This window comes from Coenobita brevimanus, chromosome 29, assembly GCF_032717465.1.
Source record: "Coenobita brevimanus isolate Jiangsu-jjx chromosome 29, ASM3271746v2, whole genome shotgun sequence".
NCBI classification, from domain to species: domain Eukaryota; kingdom Metazoa; phylum Arthropoda; class Malacostraca; order Decapoda; family Coenobitidae; genus Coenobita; species Coenobita brevimanus.
Genome location: NC_136982.1, coordinates 5,056,667 through 5,069,289, shown reverse-complemented (window position 1 = coordinate 5,069,289; position 12,623 = coordinate 5,056,667). Strand labels below are relative to the sequence as shown.

General features: G+C 38.5%; 1 pseudogene; it reads left to right on the top strand.

The window, feature by feature from the left end:
• Positions 1–597: 597 nt before the first annotated feature.
• Positions 598–716, top strand: LOC145395076 (5S ribosomal RNA; annotated as a pseudogene).
• Positions 717–12,623: the final 11,907 nt, after the last annotated feature.

The following is a 12,623-nucleotide window of genomic DNA, read 5'->3' as shown; positions in this document are numbered from 1 at the left end:
CATAGCTTAGATCCTTTAAGCTTGGTATCCATCTTGTAGCGGCCCTTTGAACTTTTTCAATCTTGTCTATGTGTTTTTTGAGATGAGGACTCCAGACTACTGATGCATACTCCAGGGCTGGTCTGATGAATGATGTTATTATCCTTCTTAGCATGTCTTCATTTATGTATGTGAATGCTATTCTCATATTTGCAAGCAGTGTAATTTGGTTGTAAGGCTACCACCGAACAACTTAAATGATTTCCTGGGTTACATGAAACATTACGCTTATCACTCAAAGTGGAAGGAAGAGAAATACAAAGTAATAGGAAGGAAAAATAGACGTAGGAAGTGTGGGGGGGGGGCGGGGCAGACACAGAGTCAGGATGAGAAAGGGGAAGGAAGAAATATGGTAGGCAGCACTGCATCAAGTGAGTGAATGATGGTCACCATCACCTACAACCTGGATTGGTTTGGAGTAGTATGTATGGTTGTGTGCACCCTCCCAAAAAAGTATCAGCACTCTTACAGCATGTATCATTCTGAAACATGGATGAAGCATTGTGATTTTGGGGGCATCCTGTAATTATAAATGCGAATATTATCTCTGATAATTATTAGAATGGCCATACCATATTGAGTACACCGCTTCCCGTCCGATCAGCGAAATTAAGCAACGTTGGGTCTGGTTAGTACTTGGATGGGTGACCGCCTGGGAACACCAGATGCTGTTGGCATAACGTTCTCCCTACGTGTCAAGTGGGGTTGGTGGAGGATTAGGGCCCCTCCCTGAAAAACAACTAACTCTGAGCCCTTGGCCACCCCGTTTGGGATACATGGCGTCTGGCAATGAATGAATGATGTATACATGTTCCGTACCTTCTCGCTGATGTGGTCAGCCGGAGATAGTCTGTTATTGATAATCACACCTAGGTCCTTCTCTCTTTCTGATGTGTGTAGGGTTTTTTTTCCTAATGTATAATCCCAATCAGGTCTTTTTCCACTTTTACCAAACTTGATTACATGACACTTGTCCACATTGAATTCCATTTGCCATGTATTATTCCATTCATGAAGTTTATTTAATTCTTCTTGTAGCTCTTTACAAGAGTCTGTGTTAGTAATTCTCCTTTGTATTTTTGCATCATCTGCAAACATATTTAGATAGCTTTCATTTCCAGTGTTACTGTTCATATCATTTATATACACTAAAAACATTATTGGTGCCAGCACTGAACCCTGTCGTACTCCACTAGTCACTTCTTTCCATGATGAGTAGTTTCCCCTTAGTACTGTTCTCATTTCTCTTTTTATGAGAAAATCTTGCATCCAACAAAATAGCTTGCCTCGAATTCCTCCTTGATGGTACAGTTTCCATAAAAGTCTTTGGTGTGGTACTGTGTCAAATGCTTTCTTGAAATCTAAATAGATACTGTCCACCCATCCTTCTCTTTCCTGTACTGTGTCTGTTATTCTGTCATAGTAGCTCAACAGATTAGTAACACATGATATTCCTTTTCTGAAACCAAACTGTCTTTCTGTTATCATACTGTGTTCCTCTAGATGATTTACCCAAGCTTTTCTTATAAGCTTTTCTAATACCTTGCTTACAACACTGGTCAGTGATACTGGTCGGTAGTTGAGTGGATTTTGTCTATTCCCTTTCTTGAATAAGGGGACAATGTTTGCTTTCTTCCAAATATCAGGTAGTTTACCTTGACTCAAGGATTTCTTGAAAATTAAAAATAATGGTTTACTTAACTCCTTTGCACATTCTCGTAGTACCCAACATGAAATTTCATCAGGACCACTTGCTTTTCCTCTGTCTAATCTACTTAACTCTTCCTGTATTACTTTTTCTGCTATTTGTATATCTGGTAGTATGTGTGGACATGCATGTTCCACATAGTCCCTCTCAAAAATTTTTTCTTCTGTAAAAACTAATTGGAAATTCTTATTTAGCACTTCACAAATATCTTTCTCTTGTGTATAGGTGATTCCCTCGTCCGTAATGGATTGTATTATATCTTTTACTTTGGTTTTGCTTCTGATGTAGCTGTAAAATAGCTTTGGTTGATCACTACTTTTATTTATTATATCCTCCTCAAACTGTTTTTGGGCTTCCCTCCTTATTCTTGTATAATCGTTTCTTGCCTGTTTGTAATTACTATATGCCCTTTCACTATTGTGTCTTCTGTATCTATTCCACAACAAATCTCTTCTTTCTTTTGATTTTTTACATTCTGTATTGAACCATTTCTGTATTTTCTTATCTGCTTCTTTGTGCTGTGGGATGTACTTCTGGACTCCTATTTCATAAAATTCACAAATTTTTTATATACATTTAAATCTTGTCCTCTAAGCTCATTTTCCCAATCACCTTCTAAGAAATACTTCTTTAGGTCTTGATAATTTCCCTTTTTATAGTTTAGTCTCTTTTTGTAACTTTCATTGCTGTTAACTATGTCATATGCCATCCTGAAGTTGTAATTTAGTACTGCATGATTGCTTTTGCCGAGTGGAGGGTGATATATTAAACTGTCAATATCAATTTCTTGCCTAGTAAAAATGAGATCTAGCAGTGAAGGTACATCGAGTCTCTTTTTTTGGTGGTTTCCCTCACATGTTGCGTTAGGAAAATCTCTTGCACGAGATCCAGGAGCTTTGGTCCCAACAGCTTTCTTGGCTAATTATATCTAGAGTATTCCAATTTATATTTGTATTAAAATCTCAAGTTAGTATAACTCTTTCCGATTTCTCTTCCATTTTATGTAGTAATGCTCTTAAACTCTGAATTGTACTCTCTGCCAGGTCCTCATATTCGTCTCTTTCCGACGTGTTTGATCTGGGTGGCATGTACAAATTGGCTACAATTACTTTCCCTTCAAATGTGTTGATCTCTACTGCAATCAGTTCTACTTGTGAGGGTATATCTAGTTTTATTTCATTGACTTTTAGATTTTTCTTAGTTAATATTATAATTCCTCCTCTTTTTTTTAAGTTTCTATCTCTTCTCCATATATTGTATTCCTCTAAGTTTAGTATTTCATTGGATTTCCTTGGTGTTAATTTTGTTTCAGTTAGGCATATTATATGTGGTTCATTTTCTCTGACAATCATTCATCTCTAGTAATTTAGATACCATTCCATCCACATTTGAGTACATCAACTTTATCATCTTGTTTATATACTTGTCATGACATGGTTCTACTACCTTCCTCCTTTTTATTCCATCCTGTTTGTGTACCACTTTCGTACCTGCAATCCTATTACTTTGTAAAAAAAAAAAAATGTGTTCTTCTCCTCTTCTGATCTTCCCTCATTTTTTGTTTTTGCTTCCTCCCTCTTTTCTTTCAGTAATTCCAATTCCTCTTGTGTTAGGCATCTTTTTATCCACACATGTTTGAACTCCTCTTTTTCCATAAGATTCTTTGCACTTTTCAGTATCTCCTCCACAGTGTTTACGCTCTGGAAAGTTACCTTTAGAGGTCTTGTCTTGCTTTTCTCGTATTTCCCTAACCTTTTGTGTTCCTCTATGTCTTTACTACAGATTTCCTCTGATACTTCTTTCAATAAGCTCATTACATTTGCCATCTCCTTTTTGTCTCTTGTGATCTTGTTTTTTACTTCTTCCTCTCCTATACCAGTGATTACTATAGATTTGTTGATATCTACTGAATCTCTGACTAACTTTGGATTGTTTTGGATTATTCTTTTCACTTCCTTTTTAATGCTTCTTTCCTCCACCCTTGTTTCTAAGTCTTTCTTTACTTGCACCATTTCAGCATACGTGGTTTTCACATCATTTTTGTAGCTTTGCACAACTTCATTCACCTGTGTTATCTTCTCCTCAATATCACTGCTCTGGTCTATCAGACTGCTTACTTGCCTAATTGTCTCTGTATCATTTTTGAACTCTTCCATAATACTCTCGTGATTGACTACTGTACTTGCCATTTCACTCATTTTCCTCCTAAGTGTACTCAATTCCACTGTTAGTTCACTGACGGTTGTGTCTTTCTTGTTGACCTCCCTTCCTAGTTTTTCTATTTCTTCCTTTTGCAAGTGCATCTGCTTCTTTATTTCATCAATTTCATTCTGGAAAGCCATTTCCAGTTTGTGTACACGTTCAACCAGTCTATTGTGAGTCTCCATTTCAACCAGTTCTTGGTAGAAATCATCATCTTGCTTTCTACCTTTATCCCTTTTCTTTTCCAAATTTGCTTTAGTAAAGTATGAAGCCATTTTGCAATACTAAAAGCACAGAGTACTTACATTCCCTGGGGCAGTTGTAGTCTAAACAAACATCAGCTGACTGAGTGTATTCTTTCGGTACTCGGTTCTCTTTTCTGTTTAAACAAGTCTTGTTTAAACTTTTTTTTTTTTTTTAACAATAAAAAATCATTTAGTATAATCTGGTACAGAGCTTGACTCATATAAAGATACTAATTTAGGTAATGCCACTGGCCGTGCTGGCTCAGTATGGAGCGTTGTCGGAGCACGTCTGTTCTCCTTGGTTGCTGCTGCTGTTGTGTGTGTGTGTGTGTGTGTGTGTGTGTGTGTGTGTGTGTGATTGAGATTTTATGGTACGGTAAAACTTGCTCCAAAAACGTGATCGACAAGACGAAACGAAACAAGGCTAAGGGATCTGTCTAACGTTCAGGCTCAAGTATTAAGGCAGCTCTCATCCGGTGCTTCGTTTCATGCTGTCGTTCACGTGTTTCGAGCAAGTGGGACATAGACAACTGAACCTCTTCCCGAAGCTCAATTGTACTATCACAACAGATGGTACTGTATCACACACACACGCAACCTTCACTTGTTACCAGTCAGCCACTATTATCCATTGTTCATATGGAAAAAATGCTACGTGGTCAGATTCAGGACCAGTCTGGTAGTATGGTGGTACCAATCTTAAGTGGCGGTTTGGGTGGGGCACGAACCTCTGTACAGTGGTGCCACGTGTTCCATACCCGCTATTTGAACGGCTCTGATATATGTAATAGGCATCACAATAAGATAAACACATAAGAATATCCATTGTTCATATGGAAAAAATGCTACGTGGGCAGATTCAGGACCAGTCTGGTAGTATGGTGGTACCAATCTTAAGTGGCGGTTTGGGTGGGGCACGAACCTCTGTACAGTGGTGCCACGTGTTCCATACCCGCTATGTGAACGGCTCTGATATATGTAATAGGCATCACAATAAGATAAACACATAAGAATATAATGGTAACGTGTGTATTATAATATATGAAAGAACAGTAAACTGATTATGCGTAAAATATTTATACGGCAATAGAGAAACGTGGCATAATTATTTTACAGTGGTGCTTAAAAAAAAGTAGTCACTTTTATTGGCTGTTACCGTCTTTCTGGGGTTGGTAATAATGTCACAATTATGATTATAAGATAATGTACAGGAATATAAGCAAATATATGCCAGTTTCTTAGTAAAAAAAATATATACGCTAAATCCTCGTGAGCGGCAACACTCACACACACCCAGTCCGACCTGGTCATCTGTGAGGGATAGAGGATTAATAGGCCTGTTTGGGGATACCTCTTAAAAAAAACGCGCCAAGACTTTAACCTCCTGGGTCGTGTGGAAATAAAGTCAAATTTACAATATGTACATTATAACGTAAAAGAAAATAACCTAAATGTATCCTAAAATACCACAAACGAGAGAGAGGGGGGGGGGGAGGCAGACCAGGGGCAGTGTTGAGTGCAGCTGAGTGAGAGATGGAGGAAGGGGGGGAAGGAAGGAGGGAGACAGTGATTGAATGAAAACAAATCATGGCGCCACAACAACGAGGTCATCTGGCGCCATATGTAAAACAATAATATTTTTAAACATAATTAGATAATAAAAACAAAATAAAGAAATGAAAGCACAAGTTTATAAGTCACTCATAAAAGAAACAAAATTGACGCACATCTCCCCCAGGAGAGAGAGAGAGAGAGAGAGAAGGCAGGCCAGGGGAAGTGTTGAGTGCATTGTCAAGCTGAGGGAAAGATGAAGGGAGGGAAGGAAGGAGGGCGAGAATGATTGAATGAAAAAGCGCCGTAACATCGAGGTCATCTGGCGTCATATGTAAAACAATAATATAATAAACAAAATAACGAAATGAAAGCACAAGTTTATAAGACATAGAAGAAACAAAATTCCCTAGGGCGATGCACATCCCCCCAGGAGAGAGAGAGAGAGAGAGAGAGAGAGAGAGAGGGGCATCGCGAATATGGAAAACGTGGCAACACTGTACAGAGGTTCGTTAAGTAACTGAAATCCCTTAACAATTTCCTGGCTCAGCCTCGGATCGGTCTCGCTGCAAAAACTTCGAACCCAATTTGAATAATTAATGAACGTGAAACTGATTGAATGGCGATTTTGTTGATTTATTATTATTATTTTTCAAAGAGCTACAAGATATGTTATGTTTCGGTTAATGGCACTTCGTAGATAACGGCTGAGTATCATACCCGCAGATATTATGAAACTCATACAGAATCTGCATGTTTCCCGATATTCTTGTGTCACCGTACATTACCAAATCAATACTATGACATCCATTTTGTAGCTACTTTATTCTGACTATAACCAGACGACTTTATTCACCTTAGGAAAGAGCTCCTTTACTTGTTTTTTAACCCGAGGCATCCCGTCGACCTATGGATACATTGCAAACATTTTGCATTTGCCAGTCCCGACCACATACTGGTATGTTGTGCAATTGCAAGGTTCATAATTTGCACAATTTTCAATTTTCGCACGTGATTTTTCGTACGTATACACGGGACACATTCCTCTATTCCTCTACAAGATGCCAAGCAAGAACAATGCCTTACACCGCATAACCTCCCCCCACTCTGCACGCCATTGTCTTGGCAATTCACCTGTTACCAGTGACCTGGCCAATAGACATTCAGGGCCAGAGTGATTCCCCAATCGATGACAATGAGCAGGACAAAGTTTACATAGCATTAGAGGAAGAAACAGTCAGAAATGATGATCAGGTAATGTGGCAAAAAAAGGTCAGGTATGGTGATGACTTAGTGAGTGAAACAATGGTTATAATGCCTATATTACTGTTTGAAAACCAATATACTCTCGTACTACATATAAATTCGTACCAAGTAAATAAATAAATACCGTTTATGAGTGGTGTGAAATAGTTACCCTCCCATAGAACTCGTTTTCTTTGGTGCCAGCATGTTAGAAAACCCTGTAAGGTAAGGAGGTACTGCTACCTGGATCGAGTATTTTAAACCTCAGGTGAGCGATTTCTCTATGAATTTTCGATGTTTCTCACCCAAAATGGAGGTTTTAGCAAAAAAAAAAAAAAAAATCGAATATACCTCGGGATTGGGGGGTACTAGAGGTGCAAAACAGCTCGGGACGTGACTGGTTAAAGGTTGTATTAGGCTAACCATACACTTTTAAGGCACTCATAAATCGTCGAACAGAATGAATAAATTCACGAATTTTGCTAATTCCTTTACAGCTTTCTAATATACTGTATATATATATATATATATATATATATATATATATATATATATATTATATTAAATATATATATATATATATATATATATATATATATATATATATATATCATGAAGTGTGATATTACATCTACTTACGCACAGCACTGTAAGGAAAACTGTAGGAAGCACTGCTTTCGTAGTCAGAACAGTTTCGCCTACACCTGGATCCTTTTCGGTGTAGGCCTAGGGCCAAAACTGATTATCTTCAAAACAAATATATATTCTGTATGTGTCTTAAAATCTCTGATTTGCAACCTTCAGAAAGACAGGAGTGCAAGTGCACACTATTACATAATCCCATAAAATTTATGGTCACAGGACGGGCACCTTGATTGCCAAACTCATTTTTTTTTTTTTTTAAGATGCGAGAGCATACCTAAGTGGGCCTGTGTTCACATGTATCTCACTGACGATTCTCAGAAACAAACTGCTTAAATCCCATTAACTTAAGCCACTTCAGTGAAGCTACACCACACCACACAAAAATCACTCTTCCACACCGTACCACACCAAACAAATATCACCCTTCTACATCACACCACACCTCGCCACACAAAAATCACCTTTCCACACCACACCTCTACCTCTTCTTCCTCTAGCAGTCCACTCTGGCACATCCTGTATTAAACTAACTGGTTTTCTGTATGTGTGCCCCAGCCACTTCCAGCGAGACAGTCTCAAATATTCATTAACTGGTTCCACTCTCGTAATATCCCTTACTCTTGCATTTGTAACTCTGTCTTGCCACTTTACCCCCAAGAAACCTTCTCAGTATTTTATTCTCAAATCCTAATACTTTCTGATCTGTTGCAATTGTACTGTACCATGACTCATGCCCGTAAATTAAAATTGGTCTAACCATGGACTTGTAAATTTTCACTTTAGTATGTACCGAAAGCATATTATTATTCTAAACAGATTTCAACATTCCAACAGCTCGCCAAGCCTGTCTAATCCTCTCCTTAATTTCATTGTTTAATGATCCATTAGATGATACAATCGTTCCCAGATATTTAAAGTTTTCTACATTCTTCACCACATTATTCCCAACTACACAATCGATTTGGTTCTCCACGTTCATATCAATAATTTCAGTCTTTCCACAATTTATTACCAATCCCACTTTTTCTCCTTCCTCCACCAGACAATCAAGCACCCTCTGCATCTTGTAAATACTTCCGCAAATCAGTACAATATCATCAGCATAGTCCAAATCCATCAGCTTCTTATTTTCTATCCAGTTAATTCCTGCACCTGTTCTCCTTACAACCTTTTTCATAACATAATCCATAACCAAAACAAACAACAATGGCGAAAGAACTCCTTGAATCACTCCTGACCTAACTTGAAATGGATCACTCAAAGAACCACCCACCATTACCTTACAGAAAGTACCTTCATGCAGGCTTCTAATAATATTTAAACTTTTCTGGTATACCATAGAATCTCATAATTTTCAACATAGCTTCACGTGAAACACTGTCAAACGCCTTTTTAAAATCCACAAAACACATACTAAGTGGCATTTTCATCTCGATTAGCTTGTTGCATTAGATGCCTTACAATAAAAATCTGATCATTACAACCTCGACCCTTTCTAAATCCCGCTTGTTCTTCTCTTAAAATTTTATCAATTACTGGCTCTATTCTGTTCAACAAGATTTTGGAAAAGACTTTTGCAACAACAGGTGTCAAAGTTATCCCCCTCCAATTGCCACACACACTTACATCTCCCTCTTTTGGTATTTTTATAATCACTCCATTTTTCCACTCTTCTGGAATTCCACCATTATCTCAAGCCACATTAAAAAGTTTCAAAAGCGCATTCATCAACTCGTCATTTTCCACCTTAAGCATTTCAGGGAATATTCCATCCTCTCCTGGGGCCTTAAAATTGTTTAACTCCTTTATAGATTTTGCTACCTCTTCCAAAGTTATATCCCTTGTTTCTATCGCAAATCTCTCTCGGTTGGCAAAATGTCTTCTTCAGCTGGGATTGGTCTATTTAGAACAGATTCAACGTGCTCTTTCCACCTTCCTTTTATATCCAAATCTTTAGTCATCAAATTACCATTTCTATCTCGTACAGGTATTTCCTTCCTTCTCTTTTCAGTCCCAGTTAACTCCTTTATGGCCTGATACGCTGCTCTTGTGCCCTGACCGTCATTTTTACTTAATTTAAATTCTGTCTCTGTCGCCTTTTCATCACATAGTCTCCTCTTATCACGTCTAACAGAGTCTTTTTACTTCAGAATGTAAACTCCAGTACTTTGCTCTAAGTACTTCAACTACCTGGCCATCAACATGTTGTTAATTGTCAATTTTTTTTTTTTTATGTGTGTCCGACTCTGGGCATAGGCTTCACAGCCTGCTTTCAAGGCCCAGTAGTCCTCCTACATACCGCACACCTCTACATGTCACCATTCGGCGTTAACACCCACCGTCCTTATTGAATACATGCTAGGGCTGTCTCATACAGGACTAGTGTATTGGTATTAGCGGGGGTATTTTTACGACATGTTGGCGGGTCATCTGGTAGATCAGTAAAGTCTGATTTTTATGAAATTCAAATCCTTAAACTGTTCCCTGCCCCAGCAGGATTTGAACCCAGGTCCCTTAGGACTGCAGGCCACCTCTCTACCGATTGAGCCACCGCTTTGAATTATTGTTTTAGTGCAACCTCTCCACATCCACTCCACAGCGGTGAGCAGTAATTGAGCTGACAGTGTACATGACTCTTGTAACTCATAGCTAACTGCTCGTCAGTGAAGAAGTTACAGATTCTGTACAATAACCCAAGTTTCTTTGTGGCAGCAACGTAAGAGGTCCAACTGGGGATATTGTTAAGCGAAACACCGAAAATTTCAGTACTTTGGAGACAGGAATATTGGTTGCATTGGAGGTAATATTGGAATCAAGAATTATAGGAATTAGTTTATTCGATATAGTTGGTTTCCCTGGCATTAACTCAGACAACGTTATCTTGTCCTCATTCAGCGATCTTACATAAGTCTTGATTTATGGAGATTAGTATCCTGAGATGCGAGTCACAGATATGAAATTTTGAGAATGGGTGTTTAAGTGTGAAGGAACTGTGAAACACTGAGTCATCTGTAGCCTATATGAGTGAATGTGATTACGGGCGACAGACAAGAGATCATCAATATGAATGAGGACTAAGATTCGAGCCAAGACTAATCTTTCTGGTAGCCTATCCCAGCATTAATTGAGTGGAATATGGAATACATAATATATCTTACTTTTCTATTATCTTTCTGTTGCTGGGATATGAGGAAATCAGAGGAACAAAAGATGGCATAGCAAGGAAGTTTGGATAACAGGGAACGGTGCCAAACTCTGTCAAAATCTATTAGAAATATCAAGGTACGGTATATATTGCATGGGTTTCTCTATGTTGGTCAGTTGACTGAATATAGGCCTATATATCATCTGTGGATCCTTCGCGGCGAAAACCATATTGTCTGTCACTAATCAAATTACTGGATTCAAGATGTTTAGCAATGTGTTTATTAATGACAATCTCAAACACTTTACCACAAGGAGGTGTGATAGCATCTGATTTGTAATCAAAAGGGTCAGAGGAACATTTTCTTCGGAACTGGGGGGATATTGGATCCTTTCCAAGATTCAGAGAAAGAAAAAGTACCAGGTAGCCTACATATGCATGGTCTGAATAATATAGCTACAACAAGAGCAAGTCCTGGGGAATCATTTTTACAAAATGTTGGAGGAATTCCATCTGAACTTGGACTTTTACTGGTTACTAGATTGTCGAGGAAAGGTATTACATATCCAGTCTGAATCTTTAGCTTCGGGAGAGTCAAGTTCTATGACGGGAACATTCTGACTTACTTTCTTTAAGGCAGAATTTCAGGCAAACGTACTGGCAAGAACATTAGCTTTTCCACAGGGGTCATTTACGGTGTTTCTGTCTGAAGATTTTAGTAGGAGAACAGGTGATGACTTGTTAAAGGTACTATTGAAAACACTGAGAATTGAAAAGACTATTCTACCGTCATTACGATTATATGATAGTACAGTATGTATGCTTCGTTCTCAAGAAATTTTTGTTTGGAGAGATTTATTACTGACTTTGCATAGTTTCTAGCAATTTTAAAGTGACTGAAGGATTTTGTAGTTTTAAGTAGAAGTTGTATGCTAAAGAATTTTGGGTCGTTGTTCTGGCACAAATGCTGTCGAACTATTTTAGGGAGTCTGATCTTCTAGTGAGCTGTTTATAGGGTATGAACATTTCCATACTAATTTGTATTACCAGCAAGTCATTGATATGGGACTATGAAGAGTTGGTGCCTGTGGAAAAGAAAGACTGACATGGAGTATAGGACTACATAATAGATAGATAGATAAATAGATAGATAGAGAGACAGATAGAAGCAGGAAGTCAAATGATGAGAAGGTGTTGTGTTTGCGAGAAGCGAGCAGCGCTAAACGCTTACACGGGGGAAAGCTGACGACAGCGGCCAGTAAGGACATGATTCAGTTAGCTGTCAGCAGTCCTCTCGTGAGAAAGTTCTGTTGCCATGAGGAAGATACGTGACACACACACCCTACTACACGAGATGTGAGGAAAGAGAGTTTGGAAGGAGACAAGCGACCCTAGAGAGAGGTCGAGACGGAGATTAGCTTTAGAACAGAGAGAGAGAGAGATAGCGAGACAGGGAGGTAGCTACCCAGGACTTATACTATTATACCTGTTTAATATTTCCAAGACAAATAAAAATAGTCCCATACTATTCTTTACCTCTCCCGTCACTACATGACATCTGGTGGGGAAACTACTACAAGATATAAAAGCCGCTCGACCACAAGTCTAAAATATACTTCTCTACAATTAACTACAAAGTCTTTACGACATTTGGTAGCAGCGAACGTATACGAACCTCGTCTACGAATCAACATTAAATTCCTACAAAATATCAAGATTGACAACAACCAACAATATCAGCTCCTGCCCCCTCCGTCTCCCAGATCATTACGCTGATGCAGAGGTCAAGAGATCACTTTCACGCCTTGCAAGTAGCTTAACGACAAACCAGCAAATCTGCGGA